The 27,224-nt window shown below is 40.3% G+C and overlaps 1 protein-coding gene across 6 annotated transcripts in view; it reads right to left on the reverse strand.

Annotated features, from left to right (window-relative positions):
- LOC122557422 (neuronal PAS domain-containing protein 2) overlaps positions 1 to 27,224 on the reverse strand; it is a 281,788-nt gene that overhangs the window by 186,246 nt on the left and 68,318 nt on the right. Inside the window, exon 1 of one of the 6 annotated variants that reach the window (XM_087991867.1) lies at positions 7,034 to 7,165. The exons of the other annotated variants lie outside the window; for them this stretch is intronic. The gene's annotated coding sequence lies outside the window, so the exon portion shown is untranslated. Of the gene's footprint in view, positions 1 to 7,033; positions 7,166 to 27,224 lie in introns of those variants that run through there. 6 annotated transcript variants of the gene reach the window in all.

Here is a 27,224-nt window from a genome sequence, read left to right on the forward strand (position 1 = left end):
TCCACACGGGAGGCTCCCTGCCTCATTCCTGATGAAGGGCTTCTGCCCGAAGCGTGATTTTTCTGCCCCTCAGATGCTGCCTGACCTGCTGTGCTTTTCCAGCACCACTCTAAACTTTTTCTCTACTTTGGGGCCACCCAATGCTCATATGAGCCGTAGTGTTGCTTCTCAGTAAATGTGAGCCCATCCAAATGTCAACCCTCCTGCAAGCAAGGTTGTCATTGTGATGAAAAGTACTTCCAGCAGTTTCATCCCTGGGCTTTCCCTCACTCTCCTGCCATTGGTTGGCCAACACATTCATCCTCCTGGCACACTGCCCTTCAACGCCAAAGGAAAATCAAAAAGACTCATCACTCAATTGGATGAAACTTGACTGTAACCCAATAACCTCTTCAACCTCATGCCATTTTCAATGTTTTTATATCCAGCAAAGAGAAATGATCAAAAATCTTGTTTAAAGTCCCTGTGATTTTTCTCCCGGGGTTGCACAATGCAGTATCCTGGAGATTGATCTTCAATTCTTGGAAGCCCAGGCAATCCAGGAGATCAGCAACCTTAATCCTCACCTATTCCAAGCTCTCCTCACTCATTGGATCGTTTCAGTCGAGCACACATGTTAATAATCTTTCTCCATGACCTTTTTAAAATAGCATTCATGCCAAACCATGACATATTTTAGCAGCAGACGTTTCAACTGCCAGCACTCTGAGCTGAACAGCTTGCTGTGACCTTGAGGAGTGAAAACTCGCAAGCAGAATGGATTTGAATTTGTAAAACAGGTTCTTAACAATGAGGTGACATATTTGTGTCTCGTGAATGACATCTACTAATCCATTGCAACTATCAAAGTTCCATGGCTGAAAATGAAGATGCTCAATAAAACGCTGATTTTCTTTTCAATAATTTGCTGAATATTGTGAAGAATTACTGGTTGAGTGCACCAGGCTATATCTAGGTCACAAGCTATATCTCTAAACATCCCCATGCAATTTTCTCTCTCTCTGCACGGCAACTTGTGATGTGTCTGCTTTGTCCAAATGTCAGAACTTATCTCCTCGAATTCTGTGGTTTGAATTCAATCGCATCATACTGAACTAGCACAGTGTGTCCTACAATTATGTATTGGCTGTAGGCAGCTTCAATTGTGCCAATTACAGGGTAGGTCATATGTAGCAAAGTACAATTGTGTAAGTCTGGTGAAAGCTTTTCCTGCATAACATATACTTGGGCGATTTTTTTGCCCTAGTTTTTTTTCCATATAAAGTCTGCTGCAGAACATTCTATAGATCACAATACTTAGAAGCTATGAATGAGCCACCTAGACTTTGTCAAGCCTACAAATTCAGTTTCTAAATTTCCCCATTACATTTTTACACTGACTAATAATGGATTAAAAATTAATGAGATGTGCATATCAGTTTGCGCCCTTTAGTTAGTTTTCACTGAACAATGATCCACTAACATCTGAAGGAAGAGTCAATCTTTTTGCGTCATTCTTAACCTTTTTAAGAAATAAAATATTGATTGCCTGTAAACAGATATAGGAATATATTTTTCTAAATGAAACTGTAAAATATTGCTTATTATAAAGCACATGGATTGCAAGCAAAATAATGAATGAATTTGAAAGCCTGTTGCAAGTTAAATCAATATTATACAAAATTATTGTTTTTGACCAAGAAATCATTGAATTCCCAACACATTTTACCTTTGTTCTTTTCATGTCCAGCCTGCTTTGTACTAATATGCTTTAAAGCATTGAGTTTAACCATGTATCTCCATTTAAACTCTTAGCTAGTTGTAGAGGTAGTGGATTACAAGATGGGTTGAAAACTCACCCATCATTCCAAACACAAAAACAAAGGTTTCCCCCCACTCAAGGTTTGCTTGCCTTGTATGTGAGTCAGGTGTGGACTAACTAATCAATATTGATTGGTGTGATTAATCAAGACTCCATTATCATTGTATCATATTCCAATAAGACATTAGAAAGGAAGATAACTGGACATTGAAGGCGTGTTACTGATGCTTTTCATCTTACACTCATCAGGGTAAACACAAAAGTGCCAAATTTCCAATAATCACAACAGGGGAAAAAGGGTGCTGCGTCATTGACAAGTGACACTGCCTGTAAGCTTTCCTACATTTCTGAGATCCTTGCACTCAACAATGACTTGTGAGATCTTTTGTGTACATCCGGTCAGTCTGCACCACTGAACACTGCCCTCGAAGCAGATGCAGAGGGGTAGAGACTGTCATACATCTCCTTCTGGAATATGCCTTTACAAAGAAAGCCTGGAGGAAGATGCCATTGGGTTCTTGTCGAGGTTTGTTCCGAGCAGCTCTGTGATGCAGGACTCTGTGCTCTACAGTCTGTTCCCCAGGACACACATCAAGACAAACATCAACTGTGCCTGGAGGACCATCAATTTGGTGAAAGATGCTCTTTGGTCTGCCAGAAACTCGTTGGTCTTCCAGAACAGGGAGTTGACCTCGACTGAGCGTTACAGACTGGCACATTCCAAGGTCCAGGACCTCGTGCTGAGGGATGCACTAAAGCTTGGGACAGTTGCTGCCAAGACACAGTGGGGAAAGACCACTGTCTGAGGTCTTCCTGCTGAAGGTAAATGGGGGTCTGTTCAGTTATTGGACCCTCCCAGTATCTTAAATATATGTAAATATTAGTGTGGCATGGACAAGAAAGGTCTTTGGGTTTTTAGATAGAGTCAAAGTTCTTTTTTTTTTGTTTACTTGATATGCACATATACAAAATTGAACTGCATTTGTGACTATGTATATATGCAAAGAGCTTCTTTATGAATAAAGTATATTTTTAAAATAAAACAGAGACTTAGAGAGATCTACAGCTGAGTAAAAGGCCTTTCAGCCCATCATGTTTGTGCCAGCCTAATTATTCTAATCCTATTTTCTAGCACTTTGTCCATAGCCTTGCGTTCCTTGGCATACTCCTGGAATCAGAAGTCAATGAGACTCCATGCTGATCATCATGTACAGACCTTCCAATGGCTGTGTGACACAATGTTAATAAGTTGATTCTGCTTAGCCAAGGCACTGCCGTGGAAATGCAACTGGGATCTAATAGGCTGCCTGAGCTCCTGGGATAATACAAAAAAAGGCAGAAGACCCGAACATAATCTTTTTTTTGGTGAGAATATATCCCTGTGTGTGCACGTCAGTAACAAGTAGCAATAAACCACATTATGGGCTCAGTTGATGAACTTTAAATGGGTTATTAGCTACTAGTGCACTCAGGATTGTTTAGCATGTGCAAATTCTTAACATCATCAAATCAAGTAAGAGATGTTTTGTTTTGGGGCTTTGTAAGCAGGGGCTGGGAAATACAGTCTGGATGTTACTTATTAAGACCAACCAAACAAATGTTCTGTTGATTATGATCAGCCAATCTTTGTGATGTACAGAAGATGTATTGGCCCTGAAATTCAAACAGAATGTCTGATTGAACTGATGGCAATATTCATAAATTGGCTTTGTTTTTATTCCAACTGATAATTCCTATTTTATGCAGCCTTATCCAAAGTTATATTGTTAAGTACTATGTCATGTATAGTACAATGGAATAGGAAAACTGTTTGAACTTGCTCATAAAAACCAAAAGAATTGTGGAAATTGGAAGTGAAAACAGAAATTGCTGGAAAAGCTAACTGACCCATCAGTTCTGAGGAAAGGTCACCGGACCCAAAATGTTAACTTTGACTTCTCTCCACAAATGCTGCCAGACCTGCTGAGCCTTTCTCGCAATTTCTGTTTCTCTTTCTGAATTTGCTTATCCACAAAACCTAACATAAATCAGGAATTAGGTATGCATATAACAGTGAAATATAGTGAAAAGGGCAAATTAAATTTGGATTTAAACTTGGTTAACTGAGCTTCATGTTGTGGAGGACACATTTTTAGGGTGTGGACAAAATGGGTTTTTGGAATAATATGTTGAGGAGACAACCCAGGATTGGGCTGTTGGTGTTGTGTAATGAGAATGGTCTAATTAATAACCTTGCTGTAAAGATGCACTTGGGAAAATATAACTATAATATGTAAGAACTTTACATGACGTTTGAATGTCACACAATTTAGTCTGAAACTAGGGCCTTAAATTGAGCAAAAGAAACTATGCAGTTTGAGGGCCAAACTGGAAAGAGCTGAGTGGGAACATACAATAAAAGATTTGACAGTGGATAAGAATATATAGTGTTTAAATAAGTAGCAGAAGGTCTGAATAGGTTTACATTTCACTAAGACACAAACAGCCAAAGGTAAGGGTGAATCAACAATGATTAACAAACCAAGCTAAGTAATGCATTATCTCAAAAAACATACCAGAAACTGTCTTTTTCCAATTTTATTCACAATCAAAAATACAGAAAAATATTAAGATGTGGTCTTTAAAATATGGACCCATTAAAAAAGTTCATCACAAACTGCCCAATACATGAACAACAACAAAACACCAGAATTACATCCATTCATTCTTCATCGTCAGCCCCTTCGACAACCTTGTAGTGTCCCAGAATTTATTCAATCTTTAACTTACTCCAACATTTTACACTTAAGATAATATAGATACAATTGCATTATTTTTTTCCAGCAATGTGGATGATTGTTATATTAACTAACTGAAATGAAAGACTCCATCAGAATCATTTTGCATTCTGAATTTTAAACTTTTCAATTGGATTATGATCAATATAAATTAGTGTCTTCTTGTTTCCAATTTGGACATCACCTTCAAAGTTTGATGAGGCATCAACGATCCCAAAGTCTCCTTGTTTATGACACATTTCTTCCTTTGATACAAATTCACTTTCTCAGATAAGTGTTCCACTGGTTTCTCTATTCTTAACTTGTTATCCTGCAACAGACTGCATCCATCCTCAAGTCACTAACATCTTTCACTATTTTGAGAGATCTAGAGAAATCAGGAGCCTGGTTTATTTTGGATATAGGCTTGCTCGCTGAGCTGGAATGTTCATTTCCAGACGTTTCGCTACCCTACTAGGTAATATCTTCAGTGACCCTCCAGGCAAAGCACTGTTGATGATTCCTGCTTTCTATTTATATGTTTGGGTTTCTTTGGGTTGGTGATGTCATATAAACAGAAAGCAGGAATCATCAGCAGTGCTTCGCCCAGAGGCCCACTGAAGATGTTACCTAGTAGGGTAGCGAAACGTCTGTAAATGAACCTTCCAGCTCAACGAGCAACCTACATTCAGAACCTCAACCTGAGCTACAAATCTTGTCAAGACTTGCCTGGTTTATTTATTAGGATTGCCGTCAGCATCTCAAAGGCTTCTTGGCATTCTGCTGACCATGCCATTTTCACTTGTTTCTTTAACAAACTTGTTAAACATTCAACTATATCATGTTGAAATTATGCACACAATTTCCAGTAAAGTCCACACATTGTGAAATATCTCATGATTTGTCATTGAGTTTTAGGAGTAGGGAAGTCCACTTGAGCCTTCAGTTTACTTTTGCTGTCCTTGGTAACACTTGTCCTTGTTCTACAACATGTTCTATATAAGTTGCTCTTGCTTTCCCAAATTCACATTCGGCCAAATTTATTATTAAGCCAGCTGTATTTGATTAAACAGGTCTTCTTCCATGCTGTACATCTCTATGACTCTATGACTATGACTCTCATAATTTTTTTTCATGTCTCACAACATCATCTAAATATACTGTTCGAGTTACAAACTTCAGTTATGACTTGACTCATAAGCATCTGGAATACAGCTGAGCTGTTCTTTAACCATAGGCATTGCTTGATATTACAATAACACGTTTGGTGTAGCAAAAAAAGTATATTTCTTTAGCCCTTGATGTTAATGGCACCCCTCTAATGGAACAATCTTAGAAAATGGTGAGATACCATTTGCCTGTGGAATTGGGGACGACTCCATTTTCATAACTGCATTTACGTTTCTGTAACCTATACCAAATCTGGTTGAAGTGTTTGGTTAGGAACTCACATTACTGGTGAACTCTGACTACTTTGGCTAGGTTCAACCAAATGGCTTTCCAGTGTGTATTGATCTTCGGGTTCCACCTGAGTTTGTATCCTTGGGCTTAACCAATAAAGATGTATTTTAATTGACTTTGACTCTTCCACGCCCACATAATTCCTAGCTAATGTAACACATCCAGTTAGTCTGTACAGATCACCTTCTAATTTTTCAATAATTGTCCTAATACTTAGAACATAGAACATAGAACATAGAAGAATACAGCACAGTACAGGCCCTTTGGCCCTCGATGTTGTGCCGATCCAAGCCCACCTAACCTACACTAGCCCACTATCCTCCATATGCTTATCCAATGCCCACTTAAATGCCCATAAAGAGGGAGAGTCCACCACTGCTACTGGCAGGGCATTCCATGAACTCACGGCTCGCTGAGTAAAGACCTTACCCCTAACTTCTCACTGAATTATGAGAATTTCACTTTGTGAACTAAAATAGAACAAAGAACTGTAATTGCTGAAGATCTGAAACCATCCTTTCTCCCTAAGCACTTCCAAATCACCTCCCCCTGCCATTGCACATATGCTGCCTTTTCTACACTTCACTCCAGTTCTGATGAAGAGTCATCTAGACTCAAAACATTAGCTTGCTTTCTGTCCATGGATGCTGCCTGAGCAGATGTGATCTCCAGTACCTTTCGTTTTCAGTTCTGAAGAAGGGTCACTGGATTTCTCTCTCCACAGCTATAGCCCATATCTGCTGACTTTCTCCAGTAATTTTTGTTTTTGTTTCACTTTGAGAACTATCTGTTACTCCTTCAACCTTAGTCTTATCATCTCCATCATCTTCCATCATTCTCACCAACTGATGCATTTTTCCCCCTCATCCTCTTCCACGATGGTACCTTTTCAGTATGTTTATGTGACATAACCAATTCTTCTTTTTTGCAATCCGGGTATTTATTGGATTAATTACTTTACTAACCATCTGAACTATTTTGAATGGACCACTGGATTTTGCAAATAGAGGTTTACCTTACAAATCAATGCTTCATCTTCCATCTGAAATGTTCTAGCCGCTGAATGTTCATCTGCCTATTCTTTCATCTTCACTTGTGAAACCTTCAAATGATCTTTTGTACCTTCAAATGCACCTTGAGTCGTGCTAGAAATATGGACGGATGATCCAACATTGAGGAGTTATCTCTTAAGTTCAAGAATGTCTCTCTAATCAGTTTTAATAAGCCTCTGAAATCATGACTGTAGCTCATTTCCAATAGGCTAAATCCAGCAGATTAATTTGGGAAATCTCTGTTAGCAAATACTAAGAAATTAAATTATTGCAGTCTGTGGGTATTTACAACAGTATGCCTTTTGAGAGTCTGATAGTTTCTCTCCAAAACTTCCTTTTTTTTGGTCACATGCTATTGACTTCTATTGTATTCTACCAAAACTGCTCATGGTCTCCTGAAAAACATTCATCAGATTGTTTTCAATTGGTGCTCCACCACCACACAATCTGTACTTGTTCTTAAAGGAATTGGGAGGGTTGGGCTTCTGAAAATTATATTTGAATTTCCACAATTGTAAGAATATACGGGCCCTTTCTTTCATTTTCAGTAAAGGTCCCATATAACCTACTAACATTCGGGGGGAGCAATGGGCTGTAAAATGGCAGATGGAGTTCAATCTGGATAAAAATGTAAGCTTTGTGTTTTGGTACAACAAACAAGGGTAGGGCTTATACAATTAATGCTATGACCTTGGGTACTAGAGGGACCTAGAGGGACCTAGAGGATCAGGTACTTAATTCATTGAAGTTTGCATCACATATAGACAGGGCAGTTAAAACTGCAATTAGCATGATTTCCTTCATTGTTTAATCTTTTGAATATAGGAATGAGGACATCAGATATAAAAGAGACCTAAGGGGCAACCTTTTCACACAGAGGGTGGTACGTGTATGGAATGAGCTGCCAGAGGATGTGGTGGAGGCATGTACAATTGCAACATTTAAGAAGCATTTGGATGGGTATTTGAATAGGAAGGGTTTGGAGGGATATGGGCCAGGTGCTGGCAGGTGGGACTAGATTGGGTTGGGATATCTGGTCGGCATGGACGGGTTGGACCAAAGGGTCTGTTTCCATGCTGTACATCTCTAGGACTCTATGACTAAGTTAAGGTTTACATGATGTTGGTGAGGCCTCTTCTGGAGTACTTTGTGCAGTTATGGTCACCTTGTTATAAGAAGGGTCTTATTAAGTTGGAGAGGGTTCAGAAGAAATTGACCAGGATATTGCCGGGTATGGGAGGTTTGAGTTAAAAAGAAAGGCTGGATAGGCTGGGACTTTTTTCACTGGAGCGTACAAGGTTGAGAGGGACCTTATAGACGTTTACAAAATAATGAGGGTCAGAAATAGAGTTTATGGTGGTTCTCTTTTCCATAGAATGGACAATTGTAGGACTAGGAGGCACTTTTGTAAGGTGCGATGATGCTGCTTCTCTTACAAGGCTATGTCGATTTTGGTTGTTTTTTCAGAGAGGTCGTAAAAGCATAGGTTCTGATATGTTTGGGTTTATCTACTTGAAGAGGCTTTCAAGGTTTTAAAAAAAAACTTGTCTAATGAAAGAGGAATGCTCAGTTCTCCCAACTCAGCTTTTCTCTGCTTTGTTTTGGTTTTAGAAAGCTGTTTTATTTGCAGCTATTAATCAAGTTTTAGCTGGGAACACAAAAGAAGCTACTGAGGACCTAAAGAACCTAAAGGTTCCACACCAATCCTCTCTCTCTCTCTGCAATCTCTCTCCTGTAAGACCCTGCGTTTGATTTTACCTTTTTCCCAAGGGATGTTTATGGGGATGTTGCAAGTATTTGGAATAGCATCATTAGGTTGTGATAGAGTTAATTAGATTTTCAAATTGTTACGTTATTCTAAATTCAGTTTTCTTTTGTTCATGTATAAATAAATTCTGTTTTGTTTAAAATTGAGTGGATGGGCCAGCTACATCATTCCTGGAATATCCACATTACACCTGCTTAAAACAGCTAGAAAAGTTAGGGTATGGGCTACCTTCTTGAAATATTTTGAGGGGGTCCGGCCTGGTCCATAACTGGTGAGAGGAGAAAGATGTAAAAAGACATGAGGGTAAATCCTTTGCACAGAGGGTGTTCACATGTGGAATGAACATGCATAGGGAGTGGATAGATGTGGGTACAATGATAATGTTTAAAAGACATTATTCTGACCGATGAAAGACTTAACAAACAATCAAGGTATTTTTCAATGTACAATTTCAGTTACATCACACTGCAAACTTTTGCTATAAATTCTGTGTCTTACAATTGTGTACTCCACAACCACAATCAGATAAAGGAGCAGCGCTCTGAAAGCTAGTGCTTCCAATTAATCCTATTGGACTAAAACCTGGTGTTGTGTGATTTTTAACTTTGTACACCCCACTCCAACACCGGCATTTCCAAATTATGAATAGGAAAGGTTTGGAGGCACATGGTGCGATTAGCTTAGTTTGGGATTATGTTCAGCATGGACTGGTTAGATTGAAGGGTCTGTTTCTGTGCTGTATGTGTCTGACTCTATGACTGAATTGTGTTTCAAAAACTGAGATGGGTATTGAAGGTGTTTGGCTGATGACATGCAGAGGTTTTCCTAACCCCTGATGTGGATGACACGTCCTACAAAACTGAACTACACCAAAGCCTGGCCAAGCTTGCCTGTTCCATATTCCAGTCATAACAAGTCCACATAATAATTCCTTTCAATATCTGGGTAATACCACTAGTTCATGAATGACCAATTCTGCACATTTTGCACCTGCTTGGGAATTATTGACTACACAAAATTGCTGGCCTGATTTAAAATAGCAGCTTACCTAATGAAAAGATTTTGACTTACTTGAGATATAGTCATAGTGCAACTCGTAAACTTCTTCATAAACACTCAGGTCATGTGCTCTTGTGATTAGTTTTTTTTACGGTTAAAAACAATACTGTTAAACTTTTAAGTGAGTTTTGCCAGACCTTTGCCAGGGGGGCTCTTATGGATTTATAAAAATTATTTCATGGGATATGTGTCCAGCATTTGCTGTGCATTTCCAATTAGCTTTGAACATGTGCCTCACTGCTGCCTCACAGCGCAAGGGATCCGGGTTCGATTCCAAACTCAGTCAACTGTCTAATTGGAATTTGCACATTTTCCCCATGGATTTCCTCCAGGTGCTCCAGTTTCCTTCCACAGTCCAAAGATGTGCAGCTTAGGTGGGTTGTTCATGCTAAATTAACCAAAGTGTGCAGGCTAAGTGGATTAGCTGTTGGAAATGCAGGGTGATAGGGAGGGGATCTGGGTGGGATGCTTATCGGTGAGGTTGTGTGGACACGACGGGCCAAGTAGCCTGCTTCCACACTGTAGGGATTCTATGATATGTGGTTCCTAATCTGTTTCAGAGGGCAGTTAAGAGTCAACCAAATGGTTGTGGTCTTGAGTCTCATGTAGACTAGATCAGCTAAGAATAGAAAATTTCCTTCCCCAAAGAACATGAGTGAAATAGATGGACTTTTACAACAACTGATGACAAATTCATGGTCACCATTACTGAGAGGAGTTTTCAAATCCAGACTTATGTCCTGAATTCAAATTCCATCAGAAACAGCAGTGATCCAGTTATACTAGGTGTTGAATTAAACCAAACTTTCCTTTTAAATGTCAGCATCTCACATATCCCTGACGATGTGAATCTCGTCCTTGCACACTAATTCCCCTGAAGAGCGAGGAGGCAGCTTTTCATTGTGGACAGAGTGACCAAATCATGCAGTGGGATTAGACCAAACATTCTGAGAAATTAAAAAATAAACAGCTGACAAAAAGGTGACTAACTGGCTTTACTAAAAAGAAGGTCAATGCCTTACATGAGGAGTGAAGTCAGTTAACCTGTGGAGCATTCTGTGAATTACATTAAGCAATGGTGACCTCTATTAATAAAATGGAATAATGTACTATGACTCATGTTGACCCAGTAACGCAAATAAACTTCTCCACATTTATCTGATCAAGACTGTGGATCAAAGGCCAAAGCCAGGCTTGACATTTAGTTCTTTTCAACTGCTGATTACATATTTACAAAGTGCATGACATGGACACAATCATGTCGTTACTTTATGTTTTCTACCTTGAATTGAAGTTACAGTGTTTCACTAATAAACTCCAGCAATACAGAGAGATATGTCTATGCTGGAGGATTTACAACTTTTCAGCTTCAATATTGGCAATTAATTTGGACCCAACACTGAATGACGACCTATAATTGGAACGAGATTTAATAGCCAAAATCCAGTAATCTGTAAGAGATATTGGAATATATAAGAGGCAACTGAATGGAGAATCTCACAAGGTGTTGACAGAAATATAGCAGGTCACTTGATTCCTAATCATTTAATGACTAACCCTGGGCCAGATCCTCCAACTCTTTACAGTTCCAGATGAAGCATCCCAAACAAAGAAAAACAAAGAACAAAGAAAATTTACAGCCCAGGAACAGGCCCTTCGGCCCTCCAAGCCTGAGCTGATCAAAATGTAATGTCTAAAGCTGTCGGTCAATTCCTAAGCACCTGTATCCCTCTACTCCCCACCTACTCATGCATTTATCCAGAAGCATCTTAAATGAATCTACCGAGCCTGCCTCTACCACCTCTGCTGGCAATGCATTCCAAATGCCCACCACCCTCTGTGTAAAGTACTTGCCATGTGTATCTCCCTTAAACTTTCCACCTCTCACCTTGAAAACATGACTTCTTGTTATTGAATCCTTCACCCTGGGAAAAGGCTTGTCTCTATCCGCCCTGTCTATACCCTTCATGATTTTGTAAACTTCAATCAGGTTCCCCCTCAATCTCCTTTTTTCTAATGAAAATAAACTTAACCTACTCAATCTCTCTTCATAGCTAGCACCTTCCATACCAGGCAACATCCTCGTAAACCTTCTCTGCACCCTCTCCAAAGTGTCCATATCTTTTGGTAATGTGGCGACCAGAACTGTACACAGTATTCTAGATGCAGCCAAACCAATGTCTTGTACAATTTTAATGTGACTTGCCAGCTTTTATACTCAATACCCCGTCCGATGAAGGCAAGCATACTATATGCCTTCTTGACCACTCTATCCACCTGTGCAGCAAACTTCAGGGTAAAATGAACCTGCACTTCCAAATCTCTCTGCCCATCAACTTTTCCCAAGGCGTTTCCGTTCACTGTATAATTTGCTCTAGAATTAGTCTTGCTGATATGCATCACCTCACATTTGTCTGGATTGAAAACCATCTGCCACTTTTCCGCCAAACACTCCAGTCTATCTATATCCTCCTGTAATCTTTGACAGTCCCCTCTGCTTTCTGCTACTCCACCAACCTTCGTGTTATCTGCAAACTTGCTGATCATACCAACAGTGCCCTCTTCCAGATCATTTATGTCTATCACAAACAACAGAGGCCTCAACACTGACCCCTGTGGAACACCGCTGGTCACCTTTTTCCATTTCGAGAAACTCCCTTCAACTACTACTCTCTGTCTCCTGCTGCTCATCCAGTTCTTTATCCACCTAGCTAGAACACCCTGCACACCATGTGACTTCACTTTCTCCATTAGTCTACCATGGGGAACCTTATCAAACACCTTACCAAAGCCCATGTATGACCCCTACAGCCCTTCCTTCATCTATCAACTTGGTCACTTTCTCGAAGAATTTTATTAAGTTGGACGGCACGATCTCCCCTGCACAAAACCATGTTGCCTATCACTGATAAGACTATTCTTTTCTAAATATAAATAGATCCTATCCCTCAGTACCTTCTCCAGCAACTTTCCCACCACTGACGTCGGACTCACTGGTGCGTAGTCGGAATATGCCTACTACCCATCTTGTACAGGGGGACAACATGAACAACCCTCCAGTCCTCTGGCACCTCACCTGTATTTAAGGATGCCACAAAGATATCTGTCAGGGCCCCAGCTATTTCCTGTCATGCCTCCCTCAGCAACCTGGGATAGATCCCATTTGGTCTTGGGAATTTGTCCACCTTAACAACCTCTAGCCTAACCAACACATCTTCCCTACTTATGTCAATGTGATCCAGACTAATCAAACTTTTATCTCTAATCTCAACATTCATCATGTTCCTCTCCTCACTGAACACTGATGTAAAGCAATCATTCAGAATCTCACCCTTTCTCTCAGGTTCGACACACAGCCTTCCTTCGTTATCCTTTAGTGGACCAATCCTTTCTCTAGTTACCCGCTTGCTTCTTATATAAGAATAAAATGCTTTGGGATTCTCCTTAATTCTGCTCACCAAAGCTTTCAGATGACCCCTTTTAGCCTGCTTGATTCCTCATTTAAGACTTGTCCTACTCTTCCGATATTCCTCCCGGGCCCGTTCTGTTCTTAGCTGCCTCGACCTTATGTACGCTTCCCTTTTCCACTTGGCTAGTCGTACAGTTTCTCCTGTCATCCACGGTTCACGAATCTTGCCCTTCCTATCCTTTGCCTTTAATGGGACATGACTATCCTGCACTATCTTTAATCTATCTTTGAAAGCCTTCCACATCTCAAATAGCTGTGCCCAATCCACATTTCTGAGCTCCTGCCTAATTTTGATATAATTGGCTTTGGCCCAATTTGGCACTCTTCCCTTACAACCACTCTCTTCCTTATCTATGAGTATTCTAAAACTTACAGAATTGTGGTCACTGTTCCCAAAGAAATCCCCCACCGTAACTTGTACCACATGTCCTGGCTCATCCCCCAGTACCAGGTCCAATATGGCCCCTTCCCTCATTGGACTATTGACATACTGCTCTAGAAAACTCTCCTGGACACTTCTTACAAATTCTATCCCATCCAGACCTCTGACGCGAAGTGTATCCCAGTCAATGTTGGGAAAATTAAAATCTCCCATCACCACTACCCTATTGCCTCTACATCTTTCCATAATCTGTTTACCTATTTGTTCTTCTTCCTCACGCTCACTGTTGAGAGGCCTGTAATACAGCCCTAACAATGTAACTACACTCTCCTTATTTCTCAGCTCCACCCATAAAGCCTCACTAACCCAGATCTAAATAGTGTCCTCCTTTAGCACAGCAGTGATATCGTCCCTGAGCAACAATGCAACTCCACCCCTCCCTTTTACTTCCCTCCCTGTCCTGTCTGAAGCGTTTTTATCCTAGAACATTCAGTTGCCAATCATCATGCCCTTCCTTCAACCGAGTCTCTGTGATTGCAATAACATCACACTCCCAGGCACCAACCCAAGCCCTAAGTTCATCTGCCTAACACACTGTACTTCTTGCATTAAAGTAGATGCATTTCAGGCCATCAGTTTTTTAGTGCTCATCTGCTCTCTGCCTACTCTTCCCTTTATTAATGTTATTTTCATGATTCTTACAGTCTCCAGTCTCCACCTCGCTGCCGACTTGTTTTCTCTTCTGGTTCCCAGCCGCCTGCCACATTAGTTTAAAACCTCCCCAGCAGCAGTAGTAAAAACTCCCCCAAGGACATTGGTTCTGGTCCGGTTTAGATGTAGACCATCCATTTTGTAATAGTCCCACCTTCCCTAGAATTGGTCCCAATGTCCAACAAATCTGAATCCCTCCCATCTACACCATTTCTCAAGCCACGTGTTCATCCTGCCTATTTTTTCATTTCTACGCTGGCTAGCACGTGACACTAGTAGTGATCCCGAGATCACTACCTTTGAGGTCTTCAAACTGTGAAACTCTATGAAGACAGGATGAAATGGCTCCTGACCTTTATTCATCCTGCTGTGCCCCCACCTCGGTGAATTACCAGATGGTTAATTTATAAAGGAACCCTTCCATTGTGGACAACTTTCTCCCAAATCTAAACAAACTTATGTTTAAACGACATCAAATTAGCCAAGCTTTTTAGTATGAACAGATAGTGAGTTTATTAATTATTAAGTGTGAACATTTCACATACACACATACATATTATAAATAAGAGAAAGGGCAAAAAAGATACAAGTTGAAAGCTACAGATCGGTCCCTGAAGTGAAGAACTGCAATCCCTTGCAGAGACAACAAAGTTTCAATGAGAGTTAGAGACCCACAGTCTCATTAATGTTTGGGAGATTGCTGAGAAACTCATTTGGATCTGTCTTGACCACATTTGCTGTTTGAGTTACTATGTACAGTATTTGACTACTGTTTACCTATTACCCACACTATGTTAATTTTGAATGTTAAGAGTATAAATTGTGCATACATTTTAGATTATATTATTATTCCAAATTTATATAGTAAACTTTATGTCTTTTTATTCAATATGGGGGAATCTTGTGACTTTAATCTCATTGTATGTATCTGGGATCTCTCATCTTCATCAACTTTAAAATAGAGACTGGTTTTCAGATTTGGCAGCATAGTGGCTCAGTGATTAGCACTACTGCCTCACAGCACCAGGTATCCAGGTTTGATTCTGGCCTTGGGTGACTGCTTGTGTGGAGTTTACACATTCTCCTTGTGTCTGTGCGAGCTTCCTCCAGATGCTCCAGTTTCCTCCCACAGTCCAATGATGTGTAGAGTAGGTGGATTAGCTATGGGAAATGCAGGTTACAGGGAGAAGGTGGGTTTGGGTCTGGATGTTCTTTTGAGGGTTGGTGTGCACCTGATGGGCCAAATGACCTGTTTGCATGCTGTAGGCATTCTATGATTTAGCCAGACCGAAACATAAAATTGGTGATCTGCTCTAGGATCATAACATCCCTGAAAATGTATTAAATGATGCTTGAATTAAAGAATTTCTGAATGGATGGCCCATTCCCAAAGGTGATGTAACAAATGGATAAGAGACCTGGGTTCTTTTTGTTTACCCAGGAAAATTATTAAACTGATGATGTAATCTTGTGATCTCACCATGAGAATGGCATAATATACCAGAATAGCATTATACCAAAATGGAAGAAAGGAGAATGCAATGGTTAGTATAGCTGACAACTCAGGTATACTGGGTTATGGAATTAGATGTCCCTGGCTGTGTCTTTCTGCACTTGGGAAAGACACAAAAAGAACAATGGACATGTTAAAGATGTTAGTGCGAACAGGGAACTCCAACACGACGTGGCTGGGGAATGGCCAACGTGCTCTCAGAATACCAGTAGGATCGGTACGGGAACTGTCCTTAAATCATAAAAAGTTGGAATATATGTTCAGCAAGTAATAGAGAAAGCAAATGGAATGCTGGGTCTTTATTTCATAGGGAATGGAATATAAAAATATGGAAATCTTGCTAAAGCTATATACCAACTTGACCACACATAGAATATTGTGAGTTAGTCTCCTTATCTAAGGAAAGATGTATTGGCATTGGAGAAAGCTTAGAGAAGGTTCACTAGTTGATCCCAGGTTTAGGGACTTTTTTTATGAGGAGAAGTTGAACAGCTTGAGCTTGTATTCATTGGAGTATAGAAGAGTGAGAGGAGACTTTATTGAAAGATTCCTAAGAGGAGAAATCAGAGTTAACATTTTGGGTTGAGTGACATTTCCTTAGAACTCAGTGGGAAGGGTCACCAGACCCAAAGTATTACTCTGATTTCTTTCCACAGATGCTGCCAGACCTGCTGAGCTTTTCCAGCAATTCCAGTTTTTGTTTCTGTTTTATAACATCCACAGTTCTTTTGGATTCCTAACAGACTTGACAGGGTGGATGTGGTGATGCTGTTTCCTTTCGTTGGAGAGTCTAGGAATCTAGAATCCCTACAGTGTGGAAACAGGCCATTTGGCCCAACAAGTCCACACTGACTCTCCAAAGAGTAACCCACGCACACCCATTCCCCTATCTTTACCTCCTGACTAATGCACCTAACCTACACATCCCTGAACATTATGGGCAATTTAGCATGGCCAATTCACCTAACCTACATATCTTTGGATTGTGGGATAAACCGGAGCACGCCCACACAGACAGTCACCTGAGCTGGAATCGAACCCAGGTCCTGGTACTGTGAGGCAGCAGTGCTAACCATTGAACCACTATGCCACCATAAATCTAGGCTGGTGATTAGATATATTTAATGCTCTGATAGACAGATTTTTAATGAGTGAAGGAACTAGGGTATGGCGGTGGCGAGGTTGGGGGGGGGGGGTTGGTGAGTGAAGCAGGAAAGTGGAGCTGAGGATTATGAAATCAGCCATGATCTCAGTGAATTGTGGAGCAGACTAATGGGCTGAATGGCCTACTTCCCCATTGATGTCTTACACCTTTCCAGAAATGGAAAAGTAATCGCGTATCTGACAATACTAACTGTTTAGAAAGTGTTGTAACATGATTTAGCTTAAATATCAATGCTAAACATGAATCATCAGTTCAAACCTTGTTGTTAATTCTAGCATCTCATAAAGAAGATTTAAAATCTATTGCTTCAGCCCTTTTCAGAGGTTTCCATAGAAACTGGCAATTTTGTTTACAGTTGGCCAATGGAAAATACTTAGCATTGGTTTTTTAATCTCCTTTTGATATCCTGGTGTTCTCTCACCTCCAAAACATTCTAAACAGTTTCTGTTTCCTTATTGGAGAAAGAAGACTTCATTGCTTTAAAGACAGTTCAAGGAAGGTTCAATTGATCCATTCCTGGGATGAAGGTTGAAACAGGTTATGCCTACTTACTATGATCTGTCTGTACTGATCATAAATGAAGCCTTTGACTGTACTGGGTACACAAGACAATAAATACACCAAATCAAATCAAATCAAATCAAATTAAATCAATGCCCATATCCTTTACATTTTATAAGAACTTGAGGGGACTGAATAGGTTGGGTGTGAGGAAAATGTTTTCTCTTGAGATGAAGACTAAAAGTAGGGTTGTAAAGACTACATTTCTTTGTATTTTGCATCACAGACTTTTATTGTTTAAAGGACCACTTTAAAAACGAAGTATTGCTGCATTTTTTAAAAACAAGTAGCCTGACACTCATTTTAAGTGCTATTTACACAGCTGCTTTTTAGTATAATCATTTGGAAGCCTGGTTACAGGTAAGCTAGAGCCAGTGGTCTGAGCATGTAAAGATATTTGGCTGGCAACACGTAGCTGAATGGTCTGTGAACTAAGGGCCAGTTATCAATGACAAAGGTCTTCTGCCTGCTGACAGCTATGTGATTAGCACCTTGGTAGTTTGTGACTGTAAATGTTTCAATGATAATCTACCAGACGTCTAGAAGGAAAGGAGCTGTATTTCCTCTGAAGTAAAAAAAAGATTTCTCAAGCTTGAAGTTTATTTCCCCTCATCAGTGACTCTAAGCTGTGACATTTAATTCATAAGTCAGAGACCTTTATAAGTGTGAACCAGTCACCCTGTGCCTCCTGCAAACAAGTGAAAGTACCTGGAGAATGATGACCAAGCAGCAGCATTCTATCAGTAAAAGATCACCTCAACAAACCCTGTGGATAGTGAAAACTGAATTGCCTTCCAAGTCTATCCCTCAATCCATCATATCCATGTTTCTTTTATGTCTACCTGAAAGCATGGATGTGTAGAGGAGGATATTTATCAATAGGCTAGAGCTTTAACTGGTAGTGGATGGTTATATGTGGATGGTTATATGTGGATGGTTCATAATTGCTTACCTGTCATTAGAATTTATTTATTTGCAACAAATAGTTATTTTTGTTCAGTACAGAGACCTAGTCCAAGCTTTCTGTTAATCTGGGCTGAAGTAACAGGTAAATTGGGAAATCTTTAACTTCTGTGATGATTCTGGGAATATCGGGCTTAATTTCCAGTGCTCTAGTCAAGTGAGGTGTATACAGGCAATAGTTTAAGAAGTAAGAGGCCTCCCTTTTAAGACCGATGCAAAATTATTTTCTCTTATACGGCCCTTTAACTGTAGAACTCTCTTCCCCATAAAGGCAGAAGTCACACGACACCAGGTTACAGCCCAACAGGTTTATTTGAAATTTGAAAGTGGTGTCGTGTGACTTCTGACTTTGTCCACTTCAGTCCAACATGGCACCTCCATATCATCTCTTCCCCAGAAAGTTTTGGAGGCTCAGTTGTAACATTTATTCAAAGATGAGTTAGATTTTTTTAAAAATGAAAGAACTGAGGATGCTGTAACTCAGAAACGAAAACCGCAATAGCTGGAAAAGCTCAGCAGGTCTGGCAGCATCTGTGGAGAGAAATCAGATTCTAGAATGAGCAATCCTTCCTCAGAACTGTTTTGAGGAAGAGTCAGGGAGGAGAAAGTGAGGTCTGCAGATGCTGGAGATCAAAGTTGAAACTTTATTGCTGGAACAGCACAGCAGGTCAGGCAGCATCCAGGGAACAGGAGATTCGACGTTTCGGGCACAGGCCCTTCTTTCCTGAAGAAGGGCCTGTGCCCGAAACGTCGAATCTCCTGTTCCCTGGATGCTGCCTGACCTGCTGTGCTGTTCCAGCAATAAAGTTTCAACCTTGAGGAAGAGTCATTCAACCTGATTTCTCTCCATAGATGGTGTCAGACCTGTTGAACTTTTCTGGCAATTGCTGTTTTTGTTTCTGAGTTAGGTCTTTGATAGACAAGGGAATCAAGGAATATTGGGAAGGTCATTCAGGAAAATAGAGTCAAGATCAGTCATGATCATCCTGAGTGCTGACACAGGCTTGATGGGCCAAAAGATCTACTCTCGCTTTAAGTCCTACATTTCTTTGATCCACACATTGCACATTTGTCAATTTCTAGAAGCACCATTCATTCCTGGGTCTGAGGATTCACAGACTGGTACCTGGCTTCTTTTTTCTTTATTTTTTCATGCTAATATACTACACTGTGTTGCATTATTGGACCACTTTTGTGAGAAAGCCACATCTTAACATAGGAATGTCGGTAAATCCCACTCACTGACTGAGAAGCTTGACAGCAACAAATGGATTCTATAAATGGGCTGTTTGTGAACATTGGAGTTTATGAAATATTAGGTATTAAAGTCGTGGAGATGTACAGCACGGAAACAGACCCTTTGGTATTTTACATTCGGGTATGCCTTATCATCACTTCCGGGGATCCCGAAGTACCTTTGAAATGATATTATCCTTGTTACATTGATAAACATGGTAACCGATTTTCACACTGGAAGGTCTCATAGACAACAAATAAATTAGTTTAGGTGTGTCTAAACCTAAAGGGTTCACATGGCATTGATTACTGTTCCAGCCAAAAGTCTGCCCTTTCAGCGATACAGCACCCCCTCTGGATGGCACAGAAGTGTCAGTTTCTGCTACATCCATGAGTCCAAATTGGAATTGAACCCCAGAGACGTCATACTCAAAGACACGAGTCAACCAAGTCAAGCTGGCATTTTGAGTTTCATAGATGAAACTGGACTGTATATTATATTAAGAATAAATAAACAATAAGGGTGAACTTAAAGTTTGAGAAAACGTAATTATACAACACAGGTTTAAATGGATGCCCAAAATGGATGTTTGTTAATATTGGAGTTTATGATGTACAATATAAATTGAATTCCACAACCTTTAATCTATCACAAGTAGTGATATTTGTTAAATCAATCATCCTGAAGCATGATCTAGCAAGAATTATTATGACTGATTCATCTGAACGTCTGCTATTATACCATGCTTTATTTATATAGCTATATGGAAATGGGAGAATTTACCATTCACAGTATTTTGCTGTTCCTTTGAAAAAGCTGTGGTTCATCAAAACAACCACACTAAGTTCTGAACCTTGATAAATGCTTTACTACGTAGACAAAGGTATACATCATAGTCATGCGCAGATAGAAAACAGATGATGTATGTTGTCTTTAATAAATCAATCCCAAATCAGCAAGTTTACACTGGCAACAAATCAATAGTAGAAATTACTGAAGTTACTAATTGTTCTAGGACTCAATCTAGGTTAGAGATTCAACTGCATTATGAAATAGGACCATGACCTAGATCAGTTTTCATTCTGATAGCCATGGATTTATCAGTTACTGCTTCCATTGTGCTTGACATATTGTGTAAGCAAGCTAAATGACATCCACTTATTGCAGTTCTCAACACACTTTGTTTGCAGTAAAGGTCAAAAATTATGAACTTTTAATTAAGGCAATGCAGATCAATTTAACCACAGAATAAAAGATTCTGGGACACTGATCCCAGTGTCAGGATTGACACACTACTGGCACAATTCAGCTCATGCAACATTTTCCTTTATTCATGATGCAATGTGAATGGAGTCATTGAGTCATAGAGATGTACAACAAGGAAACAGACTATATGGTCCAACTCGTCCATGCCGACCAGACATCCTAACCTAATCTAGTTCCATTTGTCAGCACTTTGTCCATATCCCTCTAAACTCTTCCTATTCATATACACATCCAGTTGCTTTTTATATATTGTAATTGTACCAGCTTCATCACTTCCTCTGGCAGCTCATTCTATACATGTACCACCCTCCGTGTGAAAAAGTTGTCCCTTGAGTCCCTTTTAACTTTTACCCTCTCACTGTAAACCTATGCCCTCTAGTTCTGGACTCTCCCTACCCAGCGAAAAAACCTTATCTATTTATCCTACCCATACCCCTCATGATTTTATAAACCACTATAAGGTCACCCCCTCAACCTCCAACAGTAAAGGGAAAACAGCCCCAGCCTATTCATCTTCTCCCTGTAGCCCAAACCCTCCAACCCTGGCAACATCCTTGTAAATCTTTTCTGAACCCTCCAGGATACTGGCTACCTGCATTTTTTTAACATCCTTAATTTCTCTTGAGAAAATGGTGGTGAGTCACCTTTTTCAATTGTTACAGTTCATCCCATGTAGGTGTTCATGTTATTTTGTAAGAGAGCAAATTCCAGGATATTGTCCCACTGATAGTAGAAGTATGATATAATTGAAAGACAGTATGATGTATGACTTGGGAGGGGGGATCTTATAGGTGATGATGTTGGTATTCATGCTGCCCTTGTCTAACTGGGTGTTAGAGGTCAGATGTATGGATGGTGCTGTGAGAAGAAGTTTGGTGAGTTTCTGTAGTGTATCCTGTGTATGATATACACTAGTGTTATTGTACATCTATGGCAGGGAAGGAATTATTTAAGGGCGGCACGGTGGCACAGTGGTTAGCACTGCTGCCTCACAGCGCCAGAGACCCGGGTTCAATTCCCGCCTCAGGCAACTGTCTATGTCGAGTTTGCACATTCTCCCCGTGTCTGCGTGGGTTTCCTCCAGGTGCTCCAGTTTCCTCCCACAGTCCAAAAATGTGCAGGTTAGATGAACTGGCCATGCTAAATTGCCCATAATGTTAGGTGAAGGAGTAAATGTTGGGAAATGGGTCTGAGTAGGTTGCTCTTCGGAGGGTCAGTGTGGACTTGTTGGGCCGAAGGGCCTGTTTCCACACTGTAAATAGTCTAATCTCATGGTGGATGATCAAGTGGCCTTCTTTATCCTGGATGGTGCCAAGCTTCTTAAGTGTTGTTGGAGCTACACTCATCCAGGCAACAAGGGAGTATTCCACTCTTGACTTGTGCTGTGTAGATGGTGGGCAAGGGTATGAGGGATGTGGGGGTTGGGGGAGGGGGCATGGTGGAGGAGTGATTGGTCAAGCCAGTGGTTTCTCAACACGGCATTTCCAGAATCTGACCTGCTCTTGTAGGCATCGTCCTCATTTGGCTGGTCAGGATCCGGTCGATGGTAAGCCCCCAGGATGTTGATGGTAGGTTATTCAGTCATGAGATTGCCACAGAATATTAAGGGGAGATGGTCAAATTTTCTCTGGTTGAAGATGGTCATCACCTGGTAGTTCTGTGGCACTTAAGTAATTTGCCCAAGCCTGCATGTGGTCCAGATCTTAGTGGATATGAATGCAGACTGCTTCAGAAGTCGTGAATGGTGCAAGAACTAGTGAACATCCCTGGTGACCTTATATTGAAAGGAAGATCATTGATGATGAAGCAACTGAAGATAGCTGGATGTAGGAAAATACGCTCAAACACCCGCAGTGACGTTCTGTAGCGATACATGATGTTTTATTGAATAGCCTGATGCATTCGCTGTTGTAAGAGTTCGAATTATCAGCAACATCTAAAAACTTAAATTGCATTCATGGAATCACACAGCATGAAAGGAAGTGATTTGCTGTTTTGATGCACAATGTCAGTCATTGGAAGCAGTTTGGATGACACGCTAGGCGATCAGTGATAAAACAAGATGTGTTTCCCAAGCCTTTCTGAGTAGATGAGTAACCTACTGGGATGATTTATGTCTAATTTATTGCACAAGAAAGAACATTGGATGGCATTAATTCTGCAAGACGAAGGCAATTTACTTCACCTCAGAGGCAAATGCAATGAATCATTGGCTGAGTTTAGCACTAGCGTCATTGTAACATTAAAAGAACAGTCATTGCTGACAGTTTTTTTGAGAAAGGAGCTCTATGAATAAATCAACACGTCAATTGGACAACTATCTTCAGTAATCCTGTTGATAAAATAAGAGAAACAAAAAAAACTATCTGTAGTATTTCACCTTTCATTCCTTGGGGTGGCATGGTGGCTCAGTGGCCAGCACTGGGGACCCTGATTTAATTCCAGCCTCGGGCAACTGTCTGTGAGGAGTTTGCACATTCTCCCAGGGTCTGTATAGGTTTCCTCCGTTTTCCTCCCACAGTCCAAAGACGTGCAGGTCAGGTGAAATGGCCATGCTAAATTGCCCTTAGTGTTAGGTGCATTAGTCAGAGGGAGCTGGGTCTGCGTGGGTTACTCTTCAGAGGGTCGGTATCGACTTGTTGGGCTGAATGGCCTGTTTCCACACTATAGGGAATCTCATCTAAATTCATCATTTCACTGCAGTTATCTTTATTGAAAATGTATTCTCAAATATAACTATGCATAAAAGTTTAAAAATCCAAATAAGTATAAACACAGCTTAAACTGATCTTGAGAAAGATTTGGCTCTTAAATGACTTTCCAACGTCATGAAGGAAATAGATGAGGTAGATATCGGAAGAAACTGGCTCCTCTTCCTCGGCAGAGTAGGACCAAGAGCATAGCATTAAAATTAGAGCCAAAGCTTACAAGAATGAAATTAAGAAATACTATTACACACAGAGAATGGTAAAAGTTTGGAACTTTTCTAATAGTATGAACAAATGAGCAAGGAACAGGAGTAGGCCATTCAGCCCCTCAAGACTGTTTCAATAAGATCACGACTGTCTGTGCCCAACTCCATATATCTGCCTTGGGTTCATATACCTTGGTACCTATGCTTAATAAAAAATTTAAATTTAACAATTGAAAAGGAATTGCCCTTTGTGGAAGACAGTTCCAAACCTCCACCACTCTTTCGTGTAGAAGTGCTTTCTAACATCTCTGTGGAATGGCCTGGTCCTGATTCTGAGGTGATGTCCCCTGGTCCTAGAATCTTCAACCAGTGGAAATAGTTCATTTTAATCTCTCCTGTCTTTCCCTGTTAATATCCTGAATACCTTGATTAGATCACCCCTTAACCTGCTAAATTCCAAAGAATGAAGGCCTAATTTGTCTTATCTCTCCTCATAATTTAACACCTGAAGTCTGGGTATCATCCTTGTAAACCTGCCTTGAACTCTCTCCAGGACTAAAATATTCTTCCCAAGGTTTGGTACCCACCTCTGCTCCCAGTGCTCTATGTGGAGTCTCCTCAGGGTTTTGTTTAACTGCAGCATAACATCTGCATCCCTGTATTTCATCCCATTAGCCTTCCGGAATATTTTTGATTAGATTAGATTAGATTAGATTCCCTACAGTGTGGAAACAGGCCCTTCGGCCCAATAAGTCCACACCCACCCTCCAAAGAGTAACCCACCCGAACCCCTTTTCCTGTCTGACTAATGCACCTAACACTATGGACAATTTAGCATAGCCAATTCATCTAACCTGCACATCTTTGGACTGTGGGAGGAAACCAGAGCACCCGGAGGAAACCCACGCAGACACAGGGAGAATGTGCAAACTCCACGCAGACAGTCACCCAAGGTTGGAATCGAACTTGGGACCCTGGTGCTGTGAGGAACCACTGAGCCACCGTGTCGCCCTTTTCTGCACCTGTTCATGGCATTTTAAAGGGATATGCACCTGAACCCCAAATCTCACTGTATTAATTTTGTGCATTCGAAAACATATATTGAACTATGCTTTTTCAGCCAAAATGGACAACCTCACACTTGCTTATATTAAAATCCATCTGCCATGGCTTTGCCCATTGACCTAATCTATCAATATCTTATTCTAATTTTATGTTGTCATCCACATTGTCTACAATGCTGTTCAATTCAATACAATCATGCCTGGCCTGATTTTAAACCGAATTTTACATTCCCACATGTCCCAGTCATCTTTCATCCTCTTGGTCATCAAGAATCTACCTGCCTTGCCTTAAAAATACTAAAGATTCTGCAGCTGCTTCCTTTTGAGAAAGGGAATTCCAAAGATCATAATCCTGGAAGAAAAAAGTTCCCCACCTCTGTTTTAAATAGGTGACCCATTATTTTGAAACGATGACTCTTAGTTCTACGTTCTTCCACAAGAGGAAACATCCTTTCAACTTCCACCTGGTCAAGTCCCCTCAGGATCTTATCTACCTCTGACTCTTCTAAACTCCAGAGGATACAGGCCTAGCCTGTTCAGCCTTTCCTCATAAGGCAATCTGATCATTTGAGATATTAGTCTTGCAAACCTTCTCTGAACAGATTCTAAAGCATTAATAACCTTCTGTAAATATGGTGACTAGTGCTGTACTCAGATATCAATGGATGCTAAATCAGTGGTTAATTGTAAAACTAAGATTGATTGGTTTCTGCTAGCTAAAAGGTGTTACTGGATATGGAAGCAAAGACAGGAGTTAGGTTGCATACCAGTCATGACCTCACTGAACGGTAGAACAGTTACAGTTAAGTAATTTGACTCCATTCCTATGCTCGTTTATCTTACACCCAGTGATATCTTTTGGGATAATTTTGCACTTTAGTCAACAGAACGTTATGGAAGGATCTAAGAGAAAAATATTGCCTATTTTGCACTTTTGCACAATCTTTTCAGAAACCATTAAACAATGAGTTACTTCTCAGAACTACTGAAACCATTGGCGGCAAAGGGATTGGAGCATCAGAAATCCATTAGCTGTTCTGGTTGAGAACAATAGGTTGAGCACTCCTCACTTCTGTTACAATCTCCCTCATTGATACTGGAAAGTAAAATTATTGATTAAGCCCAATGCCAAGTTATGTCTAAACAAGTAATGTTACTATTTTGGGATGCCACTTGAATAGGTGTACAGGACATGGTTACTTTATGTTATGCCTACACCAGTTCTACATGAGATATAAATCTGCATTCGCCAGAATTTTACACTGCTTATTCAAAAGCTATAGTTAACTAAGATTCAGTGTATGGAAGGTGCAATTACTATTAGTCAGGACATTATCTCTCTTCGTATTTTACTACTTTAAAAGATGTGCTTTTAAAAATAGCTTTGAGGTTTAGCATGGGTTGTAAGCTCTAAAAGAAATTAGATTAGTATCAGTGTGCAGAACTATGAAGACAACATCCACAGCTTTAATTTTCATCTGTTTTCTGTAGCTGCTTCAAGTGGAGAAGTGAGTCATTTGTTGTGTAGCTGTCTAATTAAACGTCAGAGTGAAAATATCATGTTCAGCACTCTCATCCCGACCTTCAGAAAAACACACTTCAGTATTTTGAGTAGTTCCTTTTCTCATAGATCATGTAGTTATCAGTTTATCAAAGACTTTGAGAACTTGATTTGTCATTTCTTTGAAGAGTCTGCCTCCTGCCGCTAAATATAGTAAAGGTGCCAGGTTCAGAGATAGCTAAATGTCACATCTTTAAGAATCAAGTCAGATTTAGTTCTTGATTTAGACATGGAGAAGACCGAATTAATATTAGCTTCTTATTAATAACAGTGCTACTAAGTAAGTCTGTGACTGGATTAAGAATTCTGTTTTTAGTCATCTAAGGGACTTAGCGTGTCTATGCGCAGCATACACCTGAATGCTTTAATTGATGTTGTTATCCAAGGTCCTGAGCTCCAAAAATAGCATAGTGCTGCCATGATCACACAGGTGCAGAATCACATAAACGTCTACCTGATTCTCAATGATTGCTGTATAATGGAAACCTAAACATTGCACACCAGGTGAGGGGAGAGGAAGT

The sequence above is a fragment of the Chiloscyllium plagiosum genome, unplaced genomic scaffold (assembly GCF_037043375.1).
Source record: "Chiloscyllium plagiosum isolate Xiang-an unplaced genomic scaffold, Cpla_swu_hap1 HiC_scaffold_11, whole genome shotgun sequence".
Taxonomy (NCBI): Eukaryota; Metazoa; Chordata; class Chondrichthyes; order Orectolobiformes; family Hemiscylliidae; genus Chiloscyllium; species Chiloscyllium plagiosum.